General features: G+C 42.4%; 1 pseudogene; it reads right to left on the reverse strand.

Moving 5' to 3' along the window:
• Positions 1 to 15,102: 15,102 nt before the first annotated feature.
• Positions 15,103 to 15,202, reverse strand: LOC144455219 (U6atac minor spliceosomal RNA; annotated as a pseudogene).
• Positions 15,203 to 24,803: the final 9,601 nt, after the last annotated feature.

Here is a 24,803-nt window from a genome sequence, read left to right on the forward strand (position 1 = left end):
CACATACAAAATATACAAAGTAATTTCAAGAGGAGAGCACTGGGTTGTATCCCCTTAGTAGCATACAAAGTCCCTTAGGGCAGACACTGTTTTTCATTGTCTTTGTAGTCTCACTGCCTGTTCCTCTTAGGCAGTTAATAAATACTGAAATGAATGGAGAGGAGGCATTTACACGCATATGTGTGTTTTTCTCCTGTACATAAGAGCTTTTCTCAGAGGAACTGAAATTCTTTGAAATTAAAAATGACAATATGGTGTATTTGCCAAATATTCCTCCAGGGAAGCCAGAGAGATGCATGGGTCCTTTTAAAATCAAACCCTAGAGCCTGATGATCACACCTGAATACTTGCATGGCTCTTTGATCCCAGTGGCAGGAGAGACCGCCTCCCATCCACACGTGCTCATCAGGTACCACCTGTGCCCAGATCTTTCTAAGTGTCTTCCCTAATAACTAGGGCCGAAGGGAGGCCTCCGATGATCTTGTGGTCAGGTAGCTTTAGTTATCCTCCCTTCTTACCCCTTCTCAACCCCAACAGGGTTCTGAATTCCTTTTTTAATGCTAACAGGCATTTTACCTGTTTCAGGATAGGCTCTTTCTCACTCTTATGATTCCCATTTATTTTCTCAGCTTACGTTTAATGTATTCCTAAATCTGCTCAGGCAGTATAATGGAATGGGATTCAGTCTGAGGACCTGCACTCAAATCCTGGCTCTGACGATGACGGCCGATGATGACGACGACAACAACCATCACAACCACAACCACAACCACAACTAGCACTTACTATGCTTTCCTTGTGTTATCTCTTTTGAGTCTCACAACAACCTGTGAGGAATTATTCCCCACTTTATGGATGAGCAAACTGAGATGGAGAGGTTGAGTGACTTGTCCAAGGTCACACAGCTAGGAGAGCCTCCCTGAATTTAAGTCCGGCACTCTGCTCTTGGCCACCTGGCCGCCTTTCAAGGTACTTCACCACTGTGGGCCTCAGCTTTTTCACCTATAAAATTAGCAGCTTGGATTAGATAGCCCCTGAGGGCCCTCCTAGTTCTAAATCTGGGTGCCAATGGCCTGCCTGTGTAAACTAATTCCTCCATTTACTCTGTGTGACCTTAGGCAAATCACTTAATTTCTTTGGGGTTCCACTTCCTCATCTGAAAGACAAAAGGGTTGGGCTAAATGACCTCTAAGGTCCCTTCCACCTGGCACAATGGTAAAAGCCCTGGCTCTGAAATCTGAGGACTTCTAACTGTAGAGGGGGCAGCCTGGTGGATAGAATGCTCAGCCTGGAGTCAGGAAGACCTGAGTTCAAATCCAGGCTCATACATTTCCTAGCTGTGTGACCCTAGGGAAGTCACTTCACTATTTGCCTCAATTTCATCATCTGTAAAATGAACTGGAGGAGAAAATGGCAAACCACTTCAGTATCTAGGGCAAGAAAAATAAATGAATAAATAAACCGAAATGTGGTCACAAAGAGTCAGACATGCTGAAATGACTGAACAACAACAAAAACCACAGGTATAGCCCAGGCTTCTGTCCTGGGCCCTCTTCTCTTCTCCCTCTATACTGTTTCCCTGGGGGATCCCATCAGCTCCCATGGATTTAATTACCATCTTTATGCTGATGATTCTGAAATCTACCTTTCCTGCCTCAACATCTCTGCTGACTTCCCATCTTGCATCTCCAACTGTCTCTTAGACATTTTGAACTGGATGTCCAGTAGACATCTTAAACTCAATCTGTCTAAAATAGATCTCTATCCTTCACCCTAAACCTTCCCCGCAACCCAAACTTCTCTATTACTGTGTAAGGAATCACTACCTTCCCAGTCCCTAGGCTTACAACCTAGGAGTCATCCTGGACTCCTCATTGTCTCTCTCTCACACCCCTGTATCCAAGCTGTTGCTAAGGCCTGTTGATTTCACCTTTGCGACATCTCTCAAAAATACCCCTTCATCTTTTCAGATGCTGTCACCCCACCCTGGTGCAGGCACCTATCACCTCACACCTGGACTATTGCAGTAGCCACCAGTGGACCTGCCTGCTTCAAAGTCTCTCCCCATCAGCCACCAAAGTGATTTTGCAAAATGCAGGTCCAACCATGTCATCCCCCTGACTCACTAACCTCCCATGGCTCCCTATCACCTCCAGGATCAAATACAACACGTTCAGTTGGGCATTTAAATCCCTTTATAACCTAGCTGCCTGCTACCTTTCCAGTCTTCTCACACCTTACTCCTCAACATGGACTCTCCAATGCGACATGCCATCTCTCAGCTCTCCCCAGGCCTGGAATGCTCTCCCTCCTCTGCTCTGCCAACTGGCTTCCCTGGCTTCAAGTTCCAACTAAAATCCCACCCTCTCCTATTTAACCTGCATCTAATTGGTGCCTAATTGTTTGTTTGTCTCCCTGTTAGATTACCAGCTCCTTAAGGGCAGGGACTGTCTTTAGTACCTTTTTGTATCTCTGGTTCTTAGTGCCGTTCCAGGCATGTAGTTGGCACTTAACAAATATTTATTGACTGACTGACTAGAAGATCTAGGTTCAAATACTGTCTCTGATGTCTACGAGTTGTGTGACTTTGGACAAGTCACTCATTCTCACTCAACATCATGTTCCTCATCTGTAAAAAGGGTACATTAGACTAGATTGCTTCCAAGGTCCCTTCCAGCTCCACATCTATGATCCTGTGATTGTGAAGTGTCCCACTTCTTTCCTTTCCTTTCCTTTCCTTTCCTTTCCTTTCCTTTCCTTTCCTTTCCTTTCCTTTCCTTTCCTTTCCTTTCCTTTCCTTTCCTTTCCTTTCCTTTCCTTTCCTTTCCTTTCCTTTCCTTTCCTTTCCTTTCCTTTCCTTTCCTTTCCTTTCCTTTCCTTTCCTTTCCTTTGCCAGTAGAGGTTAAGTGACTTACCCAGGGTCACATAGCTAGTATCTGAGGCTAGATTTGAAATCAGGTCCTCCTGACTCCAGGGCCAGTCCTCTATCCACTTAGCTGCACTCCCGTTGCCTTTTCAAACACTAAATTTATCTTCTCAGTGTAGAGTGTGGGTAGGGAAACAACTGTCAGAAATGTCTCTATAGGATATTTGAGACAATTATTATTGTCTCATATTATTATTTGATTATAAAGAAGGCACAGGGAAGTAATCTTTCTGAAGGGAGACCCTTCAAAAGTGTGCCCTTTGGAGACCATTCTCTGAGCTATTCTTCATCAGTATGCTTAATTTTCCTTAGAGTTGTGGCATCAATTCTAAACCTGTTCAATTTACTTATAATTGGTTCTTTCTTTCTCTTTCTTCCTTTCTCTTTCTTTCTTTCTTTCTTTGTTTCTTTCTTTCTTTCTTTCTTTCTTTCTTTCTTTCTTTCTTTCTTTCTTTCTTTCTTTCTCTTTCTTTCTTCTTTCTTTTTTCCCTCTTTCTCTCTCTCTCTTTCTTTCTTCCTTCTTTCTTCTTAAACCTAAAATTAATTCCCCTAGGTTAACAATAAGGGAGCAGAAAGATATAATTCCAGCCCAAGACCTCATCTTTCCAAGGAGATCAGAGTGGCCAGCTTCTGGCCTTAAGCTCCTGCTTCTCTTCCTGGCAGGAATCTAAGTGTCCTTCCAAGAAAGGTGGGAGGAGGAGATTCTAGAGAAATCTATTCTTGCCTCCCTGTGAGCCAATCTATACAGACTCATGTGGAAAACATAATCTACTCGGGCAAAACAAAAATCAGTTCATCCACACACCCCTTACATCCTCTATATGTTGTCTCTCCTAATTAGACAGTGAGCTCCATGAGAGGAGGGACTAACTCCTTTAAAAAAAATTATCCCCCAAAGCTTAACACATAGACCATAATGTTTGCTTTTTCATAAATTCATTTCTTCAGATCAATGAGGAAGAATAATCAATACTTTGACTGGAATGCTCCAATGCACTGTTATTTTGATTGTATTATAGTTATCTGTGCATCTGTGTTGTCTCCTTTAGTAGACGGTAAGACTCTTGAGAGTGGTGATCATATATTATTCATCTTCGAATCCTGCCCACACACTTAGCTTGGAGTACATAGTAGACACACAATCGATGTTTTGATTTATTGAATTGAATTTATCTCCCCAGCTAGACCATAAGCCCTTCCTGAAATGGTATTGTAGCAACTATTCAATTTCATCAACAAATATTTATGAAGCACCCCCTATGTACAAAACCCTGCTCTCTAAGCAGGAATACAAAAGGCTAGCGTTTGATTCGTGTCTTAAGGTTTGCAAAGAGTTTACATTTATTATCCCATTTGATCTGCACAACAGCCCTGTGAGGTGGGTGCTGTCTTCTCATTTTCTTCATTCCACACGTAAGGGAAGTAGGGCTGAGAAAAGTGAAGTGTCTTGTCTAGGGTCAGCTCGTGGTAGACCTGAGTTAAGTGTCTGAGCCAGAATTTTAACCTGGGTTGTCCTGACCCCAAGTCCAGCCCCTTTTCTACTATGTCAAAAACCAAACAGTCCATCTTCAAGAACCTTATACTCTTATAAGAGCATATATATATATATATATATATATATATATATATATATATATATATAGAGAGAGAGAGAGAAGAGAGAGAGAGAGAGAGAGAGAGAGAGAGTCAGAGGCACGCATTTAGGGTTAGAGTCAGAGATACACACGCACACACACACATATATGTATATATATGTATGTATATGTATAAATGTATATGTATCTATCTGTATCTATATCTATATCTATCTAGATAGATATATTGTTATGGGGCCCTATAACATGTGAACAGCTAAGTAAACACAAAAGCCAGTTGAGGAGAGTAGGTCAGTAAAAACTGAGGATTCACTTTGAAGGAAGACAAGGTTTTGTGAGACAGAAGGGAGGGGCCTGGAAAGGGGAGCATAAGGTGCATTGAGGAGAGAGGGGTTGGCCTGGGTGAGTTAGTTAAGCCTAGAAATTGAATATTGCATTCAGCGAACTTGGCTGGAACACAGAATTAAAGGATGTGATGGCAGAAAAGCCTGGCCCGGCCAGCTGGAGACAGATTGTGAGGGACCTCATTAGACTTTGTTCCCTCATTTCCAACCACAGGACAGTTGCTTCCAGGCTGCAGCAGTGCTCTATGCTTTGTGCCTCATGAAGCATTAAATGGATGTTTGCCAATGGACTGACATTCCAAAATCTATTGGCAGCGCTGCTCCTCCACTTACCTGGGACGGATTGCTACCATTCAATCATTTTTCAATTGTGTCCCACTCTTTGTGACCCTGTTTGGGGTTTTCTTAGCAAAGATACTGAAGCGGTTTGCCATTTAACTGTGGCAAACAGGGTGAAGTGACTTGCCCAGGGTCACACAGCTACTAAGTATCTGAGGCCGAATTTGAACTCAGGTCTTCCTAACTCTAGGCCAGGCACTCTATCCACTGTGCCACCTAGCTGCCTCAATTACTGGCATGGGACTTCCAATATTTGACATTCCATCAGCAGTATAACGTGCAATTTAGTCTCTTTTTCAACAGGGGTGATGAGTTGAAATAAGCCATATAGAATCTCTTGCTCATCCTGCAACCATGTGAAAAAGGACCAGACTTTAAGAACACCTCAAGGGACTAAGTCACATCAGTCTGACGCAGTACTTTTATATATACTAGAGATAGTAGGATGGGAATTTTTTATTTCAAAGTATAAATACATCTGCTTATAATTATTTGTATTTAAAGTACATTTTCATAGATAGGAGAAATTACAGTAAAATTATTTAAATTTACTTTTAAATTATTAAAGTAGTCTTGACGCAGTTGATATCCCTAGTACTCCTAGTATTAAATATGAAGCAACAGTGTACCAAACCCAAGCCCCAAAGGCTGTTTCATTACTCGGTTCCGTCACCTTTATGCCAACAGGAAATGCTGTTGTTGTAAAGTCTCAACTGCCTCGGTGCACCAATATGATTTGGGGCTATACAATTTACTTTCTCTATTTGTAAATCACTAATTGACCTTGGAGAAGTTTATCTATATTAAAGTATACCTGCATACAAGCAACAAGTAAATTTCTTCTTCTAAAACACACAACTGGAAAAAAGTCAATATTTAAGATAGAATCCAAAGAGCAAAGAGAAGATGGGACTTGAGCTCCTGTGGTATGATAAGGAAAACTGCTCTGAGACAACAGAGCAGGAGGTTGACTGCTGGCCCTCTGGACCTAAAAGATATGAGAAACAAGGAGAAGAGGAGTAAATCACAGCTATTCCGAGCTGCCCTGGGAAAATAAAACAGGAGGAGAAAAGCTAGATCAGCCGCCTGCATCCAGTAAAAGTACAAAGTAACCCAGTGTTGAAACAGAAGAGTCTAATGACAACCTTTCAAAACCACCCTGAGGAATGAGGAGTAGACGGTGTGAGCTGGGAAGCCCTAGGTTCAAGGTCTGACCCTGACACATACTGGCCATCAGATCACTGCTCAGTGCTCCGGGCAGCTCTCCAGAATGATAACTTGCAGAGAAAGTGCCAGCCTCTTTTGGTGAAATAAATTCCTCACCAGGCACTCTTTATAATAGTGAAATCAGAGGTCTTGACCCTATCCTTTTCCCTGGGGCCTACAGGCACGACTGAGCCTGTGTAATTAGGCTGAGGAAGAGAGGTCTAAGGAGTGCCATATCAGGTTTCAAATATGTAAAGGGTTGGCTATCGTGGGGTGCAAGGATAAGACTGGTTCTGATTGGGCAGAACTAGGAACCTGTGGGAAAACAGATTTTGACTTGCTGATGTCAGGAAAGGTGTCCTAAGGATTGTCCAGATGTGCAATGGGTGGTGGCACTCCTCTCTTGACATTTTCAAGTGAAGACTGGATGACCATTTCTTGGGGCTGTTGTTGGGCCTTTCTTGTTCAGGCATGAGTTAATGGCCTCAGAGGTCCCTTCCAACACTAAGGTTCCATTCAATAAAAGGGAAGGAGGAAGTTGGCAGTTTTAATTTTATTTAAATGGCTGTGTGGCTCAATGGACAGAGACCTGGCCTGAAGGCCAGAAAGAGCCGAGTCGAAGGTCTACCTCAGGCAGTACTTGTGTGATCCTGGCCAAGTCAACTAACCTCTCACCGCTTGTCCAGGCAACTCTGTGAATACTATTAAGTAAGTTGTAGAGAAGGTGCTGACCAGAGTCAATAACAGGAGTTTCCTCAGCTGAGAATTCACTAGACGAATGAAACGACAGATCCAGTCCTTATCACTTCTTTTAATGACCAACAATTAAGAACATTTTATTTGTAACATCCTTTCCGTCTGAACCCCTTTTCCTTGGGTATTAGTCTCTTTTAAAAACCAAAATGAACAGGCAAGTATCCTAAGCAGCTATTGTGTATTTTTCCATAATGCCTCCTTCAAATCTATGTTCCACATGAGGATGATCAGAATACAGAAACAACCTTCTTCTCAGTTTGAGACCTGAGAATACAAGCAACAGTTAACCTCAGAACCTTGGACACTGGCTAGCAGGAAAAATGCAGCCCATTTGACCCTTGGGAGGCTGTAGCCTGCCTGAGATCTTTAGCAAAAGAAAGAAAATTGCCTAATTAGTTAGCATATGTGAACTAGTAAGCTAGTAGGACCTGAATACCTGCTGGCTAAAAGCCTTATGTAACCTAATGCTGCCAAAGGTTGCATCAGTTTTTCATTATGAAAAATTCCTGTGACCCATACACCTAAAAATTTCTGATCAGATGGGAGGGAAATTACATGCCCCTGAGCTAGGCAGTTCTCTGAAGAGATAGCTGAGCAAACCCCCCAGCCCAATGTGGAGCATGGCAGAATGAAGGGGGCTTTCTTGTCCATTTCACTTGAGCAGGAGGCAAAATACCTCCCTGGCTGCAGAGCAGAATAGAAGAAACCCATCCATAAGGCAATGGGCATCAGAAATTAATTGAGAAATTACTTTGATCTTTTTTTTAACCTTTTTTTCCTAAAATTTGGTTTTGGGAAATTCTCCATGATCCAGAAGTCTCAGTTGGTCATAGATGGGTCAAGTTCTAGTCATGTCTGGTCATGTGTGTGTGTGTGTGTGTGTGTGTGTGTGTGTGGCAATTGGGGTTAAGTGACTTGCCCAGAGTCACACAGCTAGTTAAGTGTCAGAGGCTGGATTTGAACTCAGGTCCTCCTGACTCCAGGGCCAGTGCTCTATCCACTGTGCCGTCTATACCTGGTCTTTCAATACTTTCTCTCCCACTCCTAATAAACCAACATTTTCCTCTTCTGAAGAAAAGAAAAATTGGGCAAAACATTCTGTCATAGTGTAGTTTGCTGCAGATGACATGCTCGGTTCTGAGAATCTTATTTTTCAATTTCATTGTACAGCTACACTTCAGTTCCCTGAAATAATAGCACTTTAATCTATGGTCCATCCATCACCAGCTGAAGACAATAAGGGAGATATAAAATACAAAGAAAAGGTGAAGGTGCTGCCCCATTACCCATAAAATATGGGCTTATTTCACTACTACCATATAATTCCCTTTTCCTCTTAGGCCTACAAGTTATTCAGACTAATGCACTAAAACTTTTCATGGCCTGATGCTAGAAAAATCCTGTGTTGCTTTTAAAACCCTTTCCCTCCCCTCTCTCCACTTACTTTCTCTTATTGCTAACACTTTTGTGACCTTGGATAAGCCACTTAACATCCCTTACTGTAATAGGAGGATTAAACTTGATGACCTCTAAGGTTCCTCCCAGTTCTATAGCCTCCAATTCTAGGGCAACATGGTGGTGCCATGGCAGGAACATTGGATTTGGAGCTACAGAACCTGGATTCAAATCCTGACTCTTTGACTTACTACATGCATGACAGGTTCCTCATCTGTAGCCTCTCCAAGCATGAGTTTCCTCAAAAAGTGTACCCGTTATATGAAGATGACCTGACTTCCACCCAAGCTCTGAGGCAATCTTCCTGAGGGACAGCCCTATGCACTATGCAGGAACGTGTCAAGAGACGTGGCTCCTGATTAGCTGAGAACATACTTAGTTATGACTCTAGGAGAACAGAAAAGAGACTTCAAATCGTTGAAATATTTCCAGAGGGGCTCTCAAGAGACAGATCAAGAGAGCCGAGGGACTGGAGCCTCAGAGGCCCCATCTTGTCCCTTCACCTTCAAGGGCTATAGCCCTAGAGACTGCTGATGGCGGTGCCCCATTGGGTGAGATCATTCTTGCTCCTTGGCTGAGCTGAGATCGTATGAGCTAAAGAGCTCGTTTCCTCTTGTGTATTCTTCGGTACAGTCTAATCTACAGAAATCCTCTGGTTTCTTTTTGCTGCTCTCTTTGATAGAGAGGTTTACTTGATATTCTTGGTCTTTTCTGTAATCAGCCTTTGTTCAGAAAGGGCTAAGCTGATAAATGGAAGCTAAGGGCTGCAGTCCGCCTTGAGAGCAATCAGGGGATGGCTTTTGTTCTGAACCCCTCAGAATCATACCCCTAGAGGTATTTGAAGTATGGTAGCTAGATAGGATTCTGTCCTGAATCTCTTGGAAATAAGAAAGATTCCCTAGCCCTAGCAGCCCTGGATCCTACCTTCCCCTGCCTAACTAGGTGGCTGGCAAAGGCCAGATGGCACTCCCCCTTTTGTGAAGAAGTGGACCAGATCCTAGAATATATCTATCCATACCACTCATGAGCCATATTTTATATACTAGAGTAACTAGACAATCTACATATATTTTATATTTATCTATCTCAGTATATATTGTCATCCTTTCTGCCCCCCAACCCCTTCCCATGGAGTATAAATTCCTTGGAAGCAAAGAGGTTCAGTTTTTGTCTATGTGTCAGCAGTGCCTAGCAAAGTGTCTGGTATACAGCAGGTGCTAAATAAATGCTTGCTGAGTTTAGTTGAGTCAAAGGGTATATTGTCCCAACTCTTAATACCAACCAACTCCACACCAACATGGTCCCTTCTATCACCCAGAGTAGAGCTTAGTTTTATGGTATATCAGATACAGACTCTGCCTTGAATATCTGCCTTTGTAACAAGTAATCAATTTCCTCTTCCCACCACCACAACAGATGAAAAGTTCTGATCAGCAAGGGCTTCTGCTTCCATCCCTCTGATTTTTGCATGACCAGTCCTCAGGTTCACTTTTGATGACTGCATTTAGCAATCTGACACAGGTCCTATCCAGTACCAAAAAGGAAACTGCTAGTTTCTTCTTAGAACCTGTACTTGGGTTAACCCTGAGCCTTTTAGATCATAGGAGTCTAGATTTATTCCTGGAAGGGACCTCAAAGGTTATCCAGTCCAACCCCCTTATTTTACTGATGAAATTGCTTCTCAAGGAGGCCAATTTGGCTTAGGTCACTAAGACAGTAATTATCAGAGGTTGGTTACTGGTCTGGTTGATTGTTGATAGATGCACACCACTAGAGTTTTGTGAGCTATCATATGAGTACAGTTATTCATAAGGTTACCCCTAGGACATGAGGTAGCATCTACCCTCTGGGAATCCAACCCATGAGTGTGAGTGAAAGTTGGGAGGATATCACAGAGGGAAGAAAGAACTAGCAGTGCCAACCAGTAGAATTACCAAATCAGTAATATGGGCAGTAAGTTCCACAAACTGCAAACACATTCCAAGTGAGACATGCCCTTGCAGCTCCATATCTCTGTTCCTTGCCCCTTTTGACCTGCAAATTTGCTGGAAGTCTGAAATGGGCAAACTTCCACACATATGTCCTCACTTGAGGGGCAGATAGAGGACAGAGAGCAGGCCTTGGCATTCAGAAGACCTGGCTTCAAGTCATTCCTCTGTGTGACCAGCTGGCTGTGTGACCTTGAGAAAGTCACCTTCTCTTTCATGGCAGCCAGTCAGCTCTTCAAGATTCTAAGTTACAGGGAAATTGTTTACCTCTATCAGTGGAAAGAATTTCCACACCAGGAATTCCTTACATTAACAAATTCAAAAGGTAACTGAAAAAAAAAAAGTCTATCCAGATTATGAACTCCCTAAAAGCAAGGACCATGTTTTCTTCTTTATATTCACACACACACACACAGTCTCTAGCACAGTGTCTCAGACATAGCAGAAGCTTGAACAAACTTTGTTGAATGATTTCCCCTAGAACCAACCAGCTCCCTCTGTTAGATGCCCTGACTTGGAGGAAAGGAAAACCTACATAAAAACACATGCCCTAAATTAAGCCTGAGGTCATTCTGTCATCTCATTTCTAAGGTGAGAGTCACTCTTTAAAGACTCATCCCAATCCATTCCTGCAACCCACAGACCAGACCAGGGGGGGCTTCACACCACCCAATGCTTCAGGTTCCATCCTAACAGTCAGAGCATGAAGGCAATGCTCCCAAACTCACATGAAACGGTCACCAGGGCATTGGATTCTGGTCCCTCTGTGGGCTGCAGCAGAAAAGTTGAGTGTCAGGCCTTTGTGTGCCAACCCCAGAGCACTGCTATCTACTGTTCTGCCTCCTAAGACTCCTGAGGCTTATTTCTACATTATCAACACTGCCTGGCTCTCCTGGCTGACTTAAACCCATCTGTGCCACACACACACACACACACACACACACACACACACACACACACACACACACACACACACACACACACACACACACACACACACACACACACACACACACACACACACACACACACACACACACACACACACACACACACACACACACACACACACCCCCTCTCTCCACCAAAGAGCAATTAAGCAAATCAGCAGCGGCTGAGGAAAGGCAAAGAGAATCCCCTGAGACTTCTCAGGCTTCTTTGGTTTGTCCTGGGGGGAGGGGTGTCCTTAGCTCCTGCTAGAGTGCTTCCTGCCACTCACTATTAGCAAAGAAAGTTGAAGTTCTTGAGGCTTCGGCTACAGTATCTACTGTCACATACACCCTCCCCCCAAGCCCCTACAAATCCTGTTCAACCCCCATGTGTCTTTTCTACAGAGAGACAGTAGGGTTTAGTCATCATACCCGCCAAACTGAGATTTTCGATTAGACTGCCTGAGATAGTTGCCATAGTTTGCTGTGTGGTCTCAGCCTCCCCAACTTCCCCCCACCCCCATCCTCCAGAAGTGACTCCCTCCTTAAATATCTCAGGCTGTTCTATCTCTCCTACATGCTTGTCACACTATCACTATGTTACCGTATGTGGTATTTGTGTTGGTGATTTATCAGCCCTTACTTGATGGCAAGCCCCTTGAGGGCAGGGACTATGTGGGTTTTCATTTTTGCGTTTCTAGCTCCTAACACATGAGTGCTTAATAGATGTTTATTGAATTGGTCTTGCACAAATCAGTTGGCCTTGGTTTTTTCATAAATAGGGACTAAACAATCTGCATCTCTCTTTCTCCTTCTCTCTTCCTCTCTCCTCTCTCTGTGTCCTCTCTCTCTCTTCCTCTCTCCTCTCTCTCTCTCTCCCCGTCTCTCTCTCTCCCTCTTTCTCTCTCCCTCCTCTCTCTCTCCTTCTCTCTCTCTTTCTCTCTCCCTGTTGCCTCTCTCTCTCTACCTCTCTCTCTTCTTCTCACTCTCCTTCTCTCTCTCCTCTCTCTCTGTCTTCCTCTCTTTCTCTCTCTTTCTCTCTCCCTCCTCTCTCTCCTTCTCTCTCTCCTCTCTCTCTGTCTTCCTCTCTTTCTCTCTCTTTCTCTCTCCCTCCTCTCTCTCCTTCTCTCTCTCTCTCTCTGTGTCCTCTCTCTACCTCTCTCTCTCTTCCTCTCTCCTTCTCTCTCTCTGTGTCCTCTCTCTCTTCCTCTCCTCCTTCTCTCTCTCTCTCTCTCTCTCTCTCTCTCTCTCTCTCTCTCTCTCTCTCTCTCTCTCTCTCTCTCTCTCTCTCTCTCTTTATCTCTCTCACTCTTTTGCTTCATCTCTGGCTTTCTTTCTGGCCTTGGCTCAGTCTCTATCTCTTTCTCCCTCATAATCAGGCAGTAACTTCCAACGTGCTTTAGTATTTACAGGCCCCAAGGGCTAGAACACTAGTAGCAATCCTGCTTCCACCAGAATGAAGAGCCAAATCAGAGACACCAGCCAGCGCCAAGCTTCCAGGGTCTGCTGTGCTCAGGGATACCGAAGGGAGCCCAGTGCACAGGAGAACCACGTGGCCATGTAAAGGTGAAGGAGCTCAGGCTGTGGAGGGCCAAGGCGACTTAGGGCACTTTGATCTAAGTCAGATCAGGATGCAGTCTGGGAATGTCATTATGCTCATTTACAAGCACCAGTCAGAATCTGACCCCCGAGGTTCAACCAAGTGAGTAGTTTATGCAGCACTGCTATAATATATTCAAATCAAGATGTAAAGGCCAAAAAGGAAGAGGAGAGCACAGCCAAGGGAAGGCCTCGGAGTGAAGAAGCAGCACCGCCTGGGAACCATTTATTATAGTCTTAATGCCAGGTTGAGCTGGGAGAGCCATGAATCTTCAGCTCTGAATAGACGTAATATTTCCAAAACACTTTCTGCTCATGTTCTTTTCAGCCAGGCTTTTTTCTTTAGTCAAAAGTTTGACTGTCAGGGCAAATGGAAGTTCTGGTGCTCAAGAACATAACTTCTTTTTTTTTTTTCAAACAAATAAAACAAAAGTCAGCCCTCACCAAGGTTCAGTCTGAAATCAAGTCCTTTGAAGTTAGCCTGACAGATGCCCTGATTAGACTGGGTAAGAAATTTCAAAGTACAGATAGTCTCAGAAGGTTTCAGAGGGAATGTCAAGGCATGTCACATGCACTCTTGTCTCTGTTTACTCAGCAGGGTTTGGAAAGGATTTCATAAAGAAGGATGCCCCTCCCTTCCCCCCTACTGTTGCCTCAGTTTTTTCTTACTGCCCTCCCTGTCTCATTAGCTCTTTTGAACAGAGCTCAATAGCCTTTAAGATGAGGAGTGTAAACATGACTAATGTGGAAATATGTTTACATGATTGCATATGTATAACCTATATCAGATTGCTTGCTGTCTTGGGGAGGATAGATGGGCAGAAAGGAGGGAGAAAAAATTTGAAACTCAAAAGCTTATGAAAAATGAATGTTGAAACCAAAAAAAAATAATAAAGCAAAATTACATGGAAAAAAAGGAAAAAGAAAAGACGAGGAGTGTACAAGCTCCCACATTTGACAGATGGCTTGTCAAAACATGAATCACACTTATCACTTGGAGGAAAGAGAGCCCAGGGAACATGCCGTACAGAACTTCATGATTTAGACAGACACAATTTAATATGCTTCACGAGTGACCAAGGCCAAGCCATACAGGCTGGTCTGCTCTCTCCTTACTCCCCTCCCTAACTTTTGAAAATTACATTATTTACCAATGGTGCCTGGAAAGGAGATGAGGTCCAGTCATAGGGCTTGGCCTGTTTCTGCACCTTCTCTTCATCGACTCACTTTAGCCCTAAACTGAGGGACCATCATATTCTCTTCCCATGTGGGAGCTTTTTTTGTCTTTGTAGAACAAGGCAAGATAGGACAGAATAAGACTTCAGGACCTACCAGGCTAGTGGGAAAGCATGGCTGGAGATCTCAGAACAGAAGCAGACCTTAGGGTACATCTAGTCCAATCAATATCCAAAGCATGAATTCTAACTACAACATACTGCAACACATAGTCATCCAAATTCTTTTTTTTTTAAGGCAGTTGGGGTGAAATGACTTGCCCAGGGTCACACTATAAGTGTCTGAGGCCAGATTTGAACTCAGGTCCTCCTGACTCCAGGCCTGGCGCTCTATCTACTGCACCACGTGGCTGCCCCTGTCTTCTTCTTGAAGATGTCCAGAAAAGAGCAACTCAATACCTGCCAAGACAGTCCATTCAAATTTCGTGTAGCCCTACCTATTAGGAAGTTTTTCCTTACATCAAGCTAAAGTCCCTCTCTTGTTAACTTCTCTACCCACTGGTCTTAGTCTTATAAGTCTAGCAGAACAAGCTTAATAGCATAGGATTATGAGTTTGGACCTTGGAAGGGACCTCAGAGCCCATCGAGTCACTGGGCCTTGATCTGAAAAATAAGGCCCAGAGAGGTTGTAATTATTTGCTCAAGGCCAGGCAGACTATGACCACCACAATTTGCCCTCAGGCCCCACGACCCCAAATCTGACCCTCTTTGCACCGTACTCTTCTTCCCTAAAAACAAATGGTTCCATGCCACAGAGTAGGTGCCAGGGTCAGTAGGACACCTGATCCTTATCCAGGGAAGTGCTAGCCTTCCCTTCTTTCATGTCAACCTTTCAATATTTAGACCAACATTCTGTCCCCCCTCGGACTTGGAACCAAGAAGACCTCAGTTCTAAGCCCACCTCGGATGCTCCCTATCCCTTTGACGCCGGCGCAGACATTGGACTTCTCTGTTCTTCACTTTCCTTATCTATAAAATCGGGGATTGGTCTCAACGGCCTCTTAGGTCTCTTCCAGCCTTAAATCTATGAGCCTATGAACCCAAACATTCCTGGTTCCTTCCATCAGTCCAAAGGTATGGTTTCAGCTCTCTCATCATCATGAGTCACCATCCTTGGAACCCACTGCAATTCACCAATGTCTCTTCTCAAACATGTTGCTAAGAACAGGATTGACAGTATCCTAAATGTGATAGGATGAGATATGATTTATAAATATTATCTCATTTGATTTTACAGATGAAAAAACTGAGGGAGACTGCGATTAAGTGACTTACCCAAGGTCACATAGCTCAAGTGAGTGGCTGAGGAAGGATTTGAACTCAGGTCTACCTGAGTCTAGGTCCACTGCCTTACATAGTCCATAGCTCTCCCTCTTTCCACAAGGAAATTACAAGAGATTTTTTTTTAATGTCTTAATGAGATACAGATAAATTATTTCCCTGAATTTGAAATGCTGTCAAAAAAGGGATTGAGTATGACTGGTTCTTAATGAACTCATACTGGTTTTTAGTGATTCCATTCCTTCCTTTCTAAGTGCTTAACAAATCATCCTTAATAGTATGTTAAGATCCTTGAGGAAAGGGATTGTTTCATTCTTTGTTTCTGAAACTCCAGAATTTAGCACAGTGGCTGGTGCTGAGCAGATAGTTAATCTGCTTATAGATTGATCTACTCTAGAATTTACCAGGAATCCATTCCAAGTTTATAGGATGGAGGCCAGTTTATATAGGAAGGAGATAAAGAAACCCATAGTTATAGTAACTCCTGAGGTAGAATCTGGGTCAGGCCAAAGTGGAAGATATAAGAAAAGTCCAGAGCTTCTACAGAGGGACCAGGGTAGGCATCCAGAGTGCCAAGCTAAGTGGTGGGCACAGGTAGAAGGAAGGTCAGGAAGCACAGGTCAGTATCTGGAAAGACAAGCTGAGAACAAGGGCTCGAACAGAAGCAAGATCTAATAAAAAAAATCAGGGTTCAAATCAGCCAGAAAGAGATAGTCAGAGAATGAATTTGTCAGTAGAAAGATAAGACCCAAAGAGAGATAACAATAATGAACAAATGTCAAGATCATTTCCAAGGGTCCTATCTCCAATGGGATTTGAGTAGCTTCTCCTCTGTGGAACAAAAAGTCAGAGAAGCAAGAGTAGTAGAAAGAAGACAGCTTCTGGGTAGAATGAACACAAGGAAAGCTGAACCAACTAGGAGAAATGATCATACTATTGGGCAGATGAAATTCCAGGGCCATTCTGAGAGCTTCAAGAGCCCTCACAATTGGCAAACACCAAATCAAGATAACTACAGGACCACATGAAGGGAAGGAAGGCAGACTCAGAGAGAATGCTGGTGATAACAGAAATTCAAAAAGATAACAAGGTGAACAAGACTTCCTTTCAACTTCATTGTGAATAGAAGTCACATCACTTGACTGAATGAATAATGATTCATTGAGGTGAAATTAGTTTAGCTGGGGAATAAATGGGTGAAACTGCTACCAAAAAAGAGGAAGACTTCAATCAGGTAAAAGAAGAGAAATGATATGGGAATGGGTAAGAGTAGATCTCCTGTTTCCCTCAGTTAATATCCCAATAGTTTTTGCCCATGTTGTTTGTCATATTTGCAATGCACTTAATTTTTCCACTATCCAAGATCGGCAGACCCTATTTTCTATGTTTAACAACAAAAGCACTAAGTAATATGGTATCGGCCATTTGTATTTGAAACCATTTCTAAGTGATAGATAGCCCTTCTTAAGCCAATGAAAGACAGCAGCACTGGGGCAGCTAGGTGGCGCAGTGCATAGAACACCAGCCCTGAAGTCAGGAGGACCTGAGTTCCAATCCGACCTCAGACCAGACCCTTGACATTTACTAGCTGTGTGACCCTGGGTAAGTCACTCAACCCCAATTGCCTAAAAAAAAAAAAGAAAGAAAGAAAAGACAGCATCACTGTATTAAATATCCAAAGAGGGAGTGCAATCACTGAATTGCCCGGCAAATGTCACTGTACTTGAGCCACCAGCTCAGCCATGTCAATTAGTCCCTGACAGAGGCACGAGCATCCCACTCCTCGGCGGCTGCAGTACCGCCAATGTCCACCAGAGGTCTCTCATCCTGCAAATGCTGATGTTACTTACCCCTTCCATTACTGTGCTCTGCTGGTTCTTCAACTTTTGGACTCCAGAACCTGCTGTCCCATCCTGGAGCTTCCCTCCATGCCCCTTACAGCTTAGTCATCAGGAAATATCCCTCTTCCTTCCTCCTGGAGTCTCCATTTTGTGGAAGGGTCCAGACTGGTCTGCCATTCTTCCCCTCCCAGCCCTATTCTTGGCTTTATGCCCTTCAAAATTATGCTGCCTGGGAAACCTTTACCCCCTCGTTTATCCCTTTGCCTTTCTAGCTCCTTTTTAAGCTCCTGTTCTTGAACCCCTTTGGAATGTAATCAATCAATAATCCGTCATCAGTGAACATTTATTAAGCCATTATGTGTTGGACATTGCTCACGGGGTGGAAGGCAAGGCTTTCCTTTTGTTTTGTTTCTGTATCCCTAGCAGTTAACACGGTACCTGGCACTCCACAAATTCTTGTTTCCTTCTTTCTTCCTTCACCAACAAGCCCGTGCAAAAAGTAGTTTTGGTGAAACCCTTGCTTACCAGGCCTGAATTTTAATTTAGGGAATGAAATATTCCATAAAATGTTTTAAAAATGAAATCTGCTATCTGAACCTAGATCAGAGCCCCCAGTCTTACGGAGGATTCTTCTCTCTCAATTTACTTCCCACTGAATTCCTAGGTTCAGAGGCCAGGAAATATTCTGTGATCACATAGTTTATTGTACATAAAGTGAAAAAGCAATCAGAACAAACAGTCACCTACAACTGCTCCTGGATCTCTCCTAGAAATCTGAAAGGGAAGGAAGCAGGAAAATAAACAAGAAAAAGAGAATGCTATGATGTACAGGTAGCAACCCTTGGTATCTACTCCCAGATGAAACAAAAGGGGAAAATCACTGTCCTGGGCTAGGATCATCAGAAAATGCAGTTCCTTATTCACTCCAGGAATGAGGTGGAGCAGGGAGAGGGGGGAGGTATGAAAAGGTTGGTGATAATTCAATGAGAAAAAAGAGTAAGGCAGATTCCCAGAACCCAAAAGAAATGGAAAGAAACTCAGAGTTCAATGCAAATATGGTTGAAGGAAAGATTAAAGGCTCTTATACTGTAAGAGCAATGCTTAAGAATTTAGATAATATAGAAAGGAATTGCTTCCAGGCAATTTTAGCGAATCACTTTTACCTTGTTACAACAGTTGCCAGCATTAAATTAACATGGCTGTTGTGCTGATTTTGTCTTTGTACTGTTACTGCTGTATAGAGGCTGAGAATTTATGTGGACTAAAATAAAGCAGCTTTACTGTTGACAGATATGCATAATAAAAACTGCAATATGGGTAGGTGAAGAACACTGGCCTTGCCTCTCTGGTTTACCATCTTTCCTGGCTCAAATTCATTTGTAACTAAGACCATGACGATCTTGAGGGTGCATATTTACCAGAGGACAGGTGAGGTTCAAGAGGCCAGATGGTGGAATGGAGTGCTGGACTGGAGTCAAATCCCATCTCTGATTCTTAAAGTTTAGGTTATCTTTCACCTCATTGGTGCTCAGTTTCCTTACCTATAAAACAGAGGGGCTGGACTCAGTGACTTCTGAGGTCCCTTTTATCTCTAAATCTAAATCTATAAACCTAGTTATTTGTGATTGAAGGCTTTGATCTCAGACCTAGATGCAAAGGTCAAAAGAAATCACCTATTCTATACCTGGGGGCACTCTGCCTGTCATGTTGTAGCCATGACTAAAGAGCAGTCATTTTGCCCATGTTAGGGCAGGGTCCAGCCACTACACCCTATCCAGCTGAAGGCCTGGCAAAGGAGAGATCCACTCACCGAGAAGCAGGCGCAATAGAAATGCTGCTTCACCCAGGGAGAAGCAGGCTCAGGAGGGAGGTTGCCATACATGGTAAGAAGCGGGTCCAGTTATCTTTTGTTCTTCATTTTCAAAGAGGACCAATGATATCACAGGGGGACGTCTTGATTTGCATCAGCTTCACTCTCTCTTCCAGAGATATGGAAGCCCAGTGGCAAGACAGAAATCAAAATGACTGGCAGTGGCTCAGGATACAGTGGATGACATTGCTGTCTTCAGTGTCTGACCAAGCTCTAAGCACTCCACAGCGCCTGCTTCTGCCTCCTTCATGGCCATCGGAACAGACTGTGCTCATTGACCACTCCGCTGGGGGAAGTCTTCATATGCTCATATTTTTGAAAGGACATTGATAATCTGGAGAATGTCTGGAGAAGAGCAACCAAGATAGTAAAAATCTTTGAGATCTTATCACATGGGTATCATTCAATGAAACTGGAGATGTTTAGGTCAGAGAAAAGAAGGCTCAGGATGAACATGATAACTCTCTTCAAGTATTTGAAGGGTTTTCCCATAGGAAAGGGATCAGACTTGTTCTGCTTGGTCTTGGAAGATAGAAATTAGAGCAATGCCTAGAAATTACAAAGGGAGCAAATTTAACCTTAATGTAAAGAAAAACAATTTGAGCGATCTAAAATGGGCAGCCAGAAAAGGTTAGTGGGTTCTCTCTCACTTCAAGCAATGTCAGGATGACCACGTAAGTCTTTTGTAGAAGGGATGCTTGTCTGGGATGCAGCAGATGGCCTCTGACATCCCTTCCAACACTGAGATTCATGATTAAAATTATGTAGAGAGAACCTACATAATGTGCCTTTGGACTACCCACCATCATCTCCCAGTAGATTAACCATAAATTAATCAAGAAGTCAGTCTAAGGTCATTTCTTTGATAGATGGCTGCATAGAGTTAACTTGATTCGGTCTATAATTAGTCTGCTGTTTTGGTGGCTTTCAATTTGTGGGGCATTTTTGTCTCCAAAGGAATTGTCAGATGAAGCTTCATGTAGTTGGGCCATCAAAGCCTTGCAACTCTTTCACTAAAGAACAAATATAAGTTCCTTGAGGGCAAGGATTGTTTCATTTGCAGGTGCTTAATAAATGAGTTGCTTGATTAATAGATTAAAGCAAGTAAAGCTCATGACTGCTGTGATATAGAGAACAGAACACTGAAGTTGGTACTGAACAGAAGGACCTGGGTTTGAATGGTGACTTTGCCGCTTATTGGCTGTGTAATCTTGTGCGGTCTCCAGAGGGGATCAAACTAAAGAATTTCTAAGATTCTTTCCAGTTCTAAACTTAATCATTGGATGAGTGTTCTGGGGAGCAATGTGAACTTTTGTGTCTTTGAGGATACAGAATGGATCCCAAAGCTGGAAAAGTACTTCTTAATCTTTTTCTTAAGCTGTTCTTGCACAGACTTGTTAAAAACCCCATATTTTCCATCCTTTCCTTACATTTTTAGAGTTACCAGAGAAGCACAATGCAACGCTTGTTCATATTCTAAGACATGGGTTCCATCACATTATTCAGACGTTATTCTCAATGTGGCCATCTGTCTCCACCAATTACAGGAAGCAGTTCCGCTGACTGTGGAAAGCAGCAGACCTTGTGGTACCGCAGCCTTCTTTCTGAGCATGGCGACAAGTCACAAGCCTTCTTTTTCTGAAAACAGAGACATCCAAATGAATTCCTAGTAAGGAAGGTAAGGAAGTAAATAAAGCAGGTGCAACTTCAGAAATTTGCACCTGTTTTCTGATGGCAAATTATACCTCCTGGCAAGTGATTAAAAATAAATCACGGAGGAAATAGTTCTGGAAAAGCAGAACTGATGTGCCAAGTGAAATCTGGTTGTGATGTTGGGACAAAGGTCTGAATCAGGAATTTACAGTGAAATATAGCAGGGGTCCAAAATCCACAGGGCAGTTTTGAGCTACTTTTCCAATCCTGCAGAGCTGTGGTGTGGCATGGATCTGTGGGTTTGGTTTCCTTTTGTCTTCTTTTTCTGGGTATGGCAAGACCAGAGCTGGAACACTGCTCTCCTTCTAAAACATCTTAGGATCAAGGAACCATAGAATACTAGAGCATAAAGGTACCTTAGAGATCATTTTTAGTACAATCTCATCTTTTTTTTTATAAATAGTATTTTATTTTTTCCAATGACATGTAAAGATAATTTTCAACATTTATTTTTTATAAGATTTTGAGATTCAAATTTTTTTCTCCCTTTCTCCCTCCTTCCCATCCTCCTTCCCCAAAACAGCAAGCAGTCTGCTATAGGTTATACATATGCAATCATGTAAACATATTTCCATATTAGTCATGTTGTGAAAGATGAAACAGAACAAAAGGGGAAAGGCATACATAAAAAAAGTGAAAATAACAGTATGCTTTGACGTGCATTCAGACTCTATAATTCATCCTCTGCATATGGATAGTGTTTTCCATCATGAGTCTTTTAGAATTGTCACGGATCATTGTATTGCTTAGAAGACCCAAGTCTATTATGGCTGATCATTGCACAATGTTGCTATTACTGTGTACAATGTTCTCCTGGTTCTGCTCATTTCACTCAGCATCAGTCCATACAAGTCTTTCCAGGTTTTTCTGAAGTCAGCCTATTCATCATTTCTTATAGCACAACAGTATCCCATTCCAATCATATACCACAACTTGTTCAGTCATTCCCAATTGATGAGCATTCTCTCAATTTCCAATTCTTTGCCACCACAAAAAGAGCTGCTATAAATATTTTAGCATGTGTAGGTCCTTTTTCCTAGACCTAGTAGTGATACTGCTGGATCAAAGCGTATGTAATGTTTGATTGCCCTTTGGATATAGTTCTGAATTGCTCTCTGGAATGGCTGGATCAGTTCACAACTCCAACAGCAATACAATTAGTGTACCAATTTTCCCACAGCTTCTCCAACATTTATCATTTTCCTTTTCTGTCATTTTAGCCAATCTGATACGTGTGAGGTGGTACCTCAGAGTTGTTTTAATTTGCATTTCTCTAATCAATAGTGATTACAGCATTTTTTCATATTCTATAGATAGCTTTAATTTCTTCCTCTGAAAACTGCCTCCTCATATCCTTTGGCCATTTATTAATTGGGGAATGACTTGTATTCTTATAAATTTGACTTAGTTCTCTATATACTTGAGAAAAGAGGCCTTTATCAGAGACATTTGCTGTAAAAATTGTTTCCCATCTTTCTGTTTTCCTTCTAATCTGGGATGCACTGGTTTTGTTTGTGCAAAAACTTTTTCATTTAATGTAATCAATTTTGTAATGTAATCAATTTTTATTATAATCAAGCAAACTTATTGATTTTGCATCTCATAATGTTCTCTATCTCTTGTTTAGACATAAATTCTTCCCTTCTCCATAGATCTGACAGGTAAACTCTTCCTTGCTCTCCTAATTTGCTTATGGTTTCAAGCATTATGTCTAAATTTTGTACCCATTTTGACCTTATCTTCAAACTCCTCATCTTAAAGCAAAAGGAGTGATGAAAAAACTGAAGGGAATAAAGTACCAAGAAAACACTTTAATTCATCGACAAAGGTCCCCAGAGAGAAACAGTTATTTGTCAGCATCTGAAAACTGCAATATTAAGGAAGGGAAGAATTATTTGGATTCATTCTAAAGACAATAACTCTATAAGATAATATGCAATAATAAAGCAAATGTGAATGAGGGTGGGCATTAGAGTTTAATGGTAAAGATAAGAAATATTTGGGAGTTTATTAATTTTTATGTTAATTATGCCCACTAAAAATAAAATTACTTTTTATCTAACCTACCAGACTTGTAAATTCCCAACAAACAGAGATCATATTTTACCTAAATTTTAAATCACCCTGTTCCATCTCCAGGCTTTAGCACAGTGCTCAGTACACAACAGATACTTCACAAATGTTTGCTGAATTGATTCTAAGAAACTCAGTACATAATGAACTGTGAGGAGCCTACATTATTTTTCCTTACATAAAGATGACAGTCCCAAACATGTGAACAAGACTGAAGAACGTAAAGACAAATTGATTTTGGTTGGGCTAAGGTTTAAATATTTGGCAGTAGCAATGTACTAGGATCTTCTGAAATTAATTCCTCTGGGAGTTTCTATTCTTAGTTAGCATAACCCTTAAAACAACCTTGTACCACAACCCAACTACTGTACCAACTGAAGGACAATATGGTATGCTAAATTTAGTCAAAGGAGTTGGGTTCAAATCCCAGCTTTGCTATGTCCTTTGTAGGAAGTGTAACTTACAAGATGCCAGTCACATATCTCCATGGGACCCAGCTTCCTCCCAATTCAGAAGGTCCCTTCCTCCCAGTCCTCACTCCAGTGCTCCTAGACTGAGAACTTATGGTGTTACCACAATAACTAGGGAGTGCCAGCACCAAGCAAGTAGAATGGAGGGGGCGGGGGTCCTTTAGTCTAAGAGATCCTGGGCAAGTCACTAGCTTCTGTCTGCCTTCATTTTCTCAACTGTGAAATGCGGATAATAATAGCACTGAACTCCCAGGGTTGTTGGGAAAATGAAATGAGACCATATCCACTAAGCACTTAGCATAATGATTGGCACCTAGTAGGAGCTTCATAAATGCAGGCTTTGTTCCTTCTTTCCTGCCTCCTTCTTTCCTTCCTTCCTTCCCTCCTTCCTTTCTCCCTTCCCTCCTCCTCCCTCCCTACTTCTTTCCTTCCCTCTTTCTTTCCTCTTTCCTTCCTCCCTTCTTTCCTTCCCTCCTTTTCTCCTTCTTTCCCTACTTCCCCCTTCTTTCCTCCTTCCTTCCTCCCTTCCTTCCTTCTTTCCTCCTTCCTTCCTCCCTCCCTCCTTCTCTTCTTTTCTTCCTTTCCTCCTTCCTTCTTTTTCTACTCCCTCCCTCCTTCCTTCCTACCTAGATTAACCTGAAGAGAGTCCAAGACTCAAAGAGTTATAGGGACCACAGAAACTAGGAATAGAATGGCTTGTATTTCTTTATGGGTTACAAAGCACTTCGTACATACAGTATCTCATTTGATCTGAACATCAGCCCTGTCAGGCTAAGTAACTGGGTGCAGGGGACATGGAGCCAGGAAGACCAGGGCTTGAATCATGCCTCGGATACCTACTAGCTGTGTAACCCTCTGACAGGCACAGTTTCCTCATCCGTGAAGTACAAATAATAATGGCACCCATCTCACAAGACTGTCATGGAGATCATTTGAGCTCTTTCAGTCTCCGTTTTCTGGTCTGTAAAATGAAGACAATAATTGTATCTGCTTCACAGCTTGTGAGTACCCAATAAGATAACATATGTAAAGTGCTTTGCAAACCTTAAAGTGATATATTAATGCTAGTTGTTGATATTAGATGGGAAGCACAAGTATAATTATCCTTAAAAGTCGGATGAAAATAAAATGACTTACCCCAGGCCACATAGGCTGGTAAGTATCAGAGCTTGAACTTGAATCC

The sequence above is a fragment of the Phascolarctos cinereus genome, unplaced genomic scaffold (genome assembly GCF_003287225.1).
Source record: "Phascolarctos cinereus isolate Bilbo 61053 unplaced genomic scaffold, phaCin_HiC Scaffold_1;HRSCAF=81, whole genome shotgun sequence".
In the NCBI taxonomy this organism is placed as follows: Eukaryota; Metazoa; Chordata; class Mammalia; order Diprotodontia; family Phascolarctidae; genus Phascolarctos; species Phascolarctos cinereus.